At 46.5% G+C, this 1,336-nt stretch overlaps 1 non-coding gene across 1 annotated transcript; it reads right to left on the reverse strand.

The window, feature by feature from the left end:
• Positions 1 to 419: 419 nt before the first annotated feature.
• Trnai-aau (transfer RNA isoleucine (anticodon AAU)) lies at positions 420 to 491 on the reverse strand. The gene has a single exon. It is a non-coding gene; the product is annotated as a tRNA-Ile (tRNA).
• Between the last annotated feature and the right edge of the window lie 845 nt (positions 492 to 1,336).

Raw genomic sequence — 1,336 nt, forward strand, 5'->3', positions numbered from 1 at the left:
CTGCCCCTTGCTCTTTCCCACCCATTCGTTACATTCAACCTCTGATGTGACCGACCAAATATAGACTGAGAAACAAGACCACACACTTTGTGCATTCCGAATCGAAGGCAGGGCGTCCCTCGCCGCATTTGCTACGATGGCCATTTGCTACTTCTGCAGAAGCGGCGGCGACGACGACGACGACGACGACGAAGATCGCGAGAGACTCTGAGATATGTGAGAAATACATCTATAAAATGTAATTCAGACTGCCTCGTCCCACCTTATGCTGTACCGCTTTGGCAAATGCTTTATCTGCGCCATTCGCCTTAATCACATCTGAGAGTAAATCTTAAAAAAACGCCTGTCGCTAATTGTTCGTCATCACAGGTACTGTTTGCTATACGGCCACGACGCGCAACTGATTTCCAAAATTCATCTTTCTCCTGTGAGGATGGAACTTACGACCCCTGGTTTATTAGACCAGTGCTCTACCACTGAGCTAAAGAGACGCGGCCTAGCGGTACTCTTGGGTACTTCGTCCTTACGGTCGTCTGCACCATCAGACTTTAGCTGACGACACTTCATATTACCGGCTAATATTTGCAGCTATGGCGACAAATTACTGCTTGGCTACACATCTGACACGTAACCGATGTGCTCTCCAAACCACAACACTTGCTTTTCAGAACATGTCTTTCACACATGTCTACAAAATCACCTTCACCTTCAAATACAGTTTCCTTGCGACTGACAGAGACGTAGGCAAAGTTTAAAGTTGCTATTTCCATTAAATCTCGTTAATCAGAAAAACGGTAATTTACACCTGCAGCGGAACAAAATTCCGTTCCGCCCAGCGTCTGGCTCGAACCCACGACCCTGGGATTAAGAGTCTGACGCTCTACCGACTGAGATAGCCGGCTACCTCGGTGAATACTTGCCGGGTAGCACGTCACACAGTACTCGTTTGGGTTGGGTGGTCCCATACAGCATCTCTCCATGCTGCCTAATGTTTTCCTAACGTCACACTCGTCACGCACTTCACTTATATGTCATAATCATTTCTGAGAGGCAAAGAAATTGCATGACAACAAGCAGAGCTAGTGGCGTCAAAATTAACACACATACTTTATGTGACTCAAAAGCCGAACGAGTTACTTTCCGACGTTGTTTTAGATGTGCAAGTGCCAGTCAAAACTCGCGGTGTCGGCACTCTGCCGACCATTTCGTTAGTTAACACCGGTCTTGCTGTGTGTGTTTCAAGCTCAAGAGCATCTCCAAGCAAAAAATGGTCAACAGCAACATTCAGACGGTTTCGTACTGCTCAATTGCTACATTAAAACGGTATGTTTCTTTT

This window comes from Schistocerca gregaria, unplaced genomic scaffold (genome assembly GCF_023897955.1).
Source record: "Schistocerca gregaria isolate iqSchGreg1 unplaced genomic scaffold, iqSchGreg1.2 ptg000420l, whole genome shotgun sequence".
Taxonomy (NCBI): domain Eukaryota; kingdom Metazoa; phylum Arthropoda; class Insecta; order Orthoptera; family Acrididae; genus Schistocerca; species Schistocerca gregaria.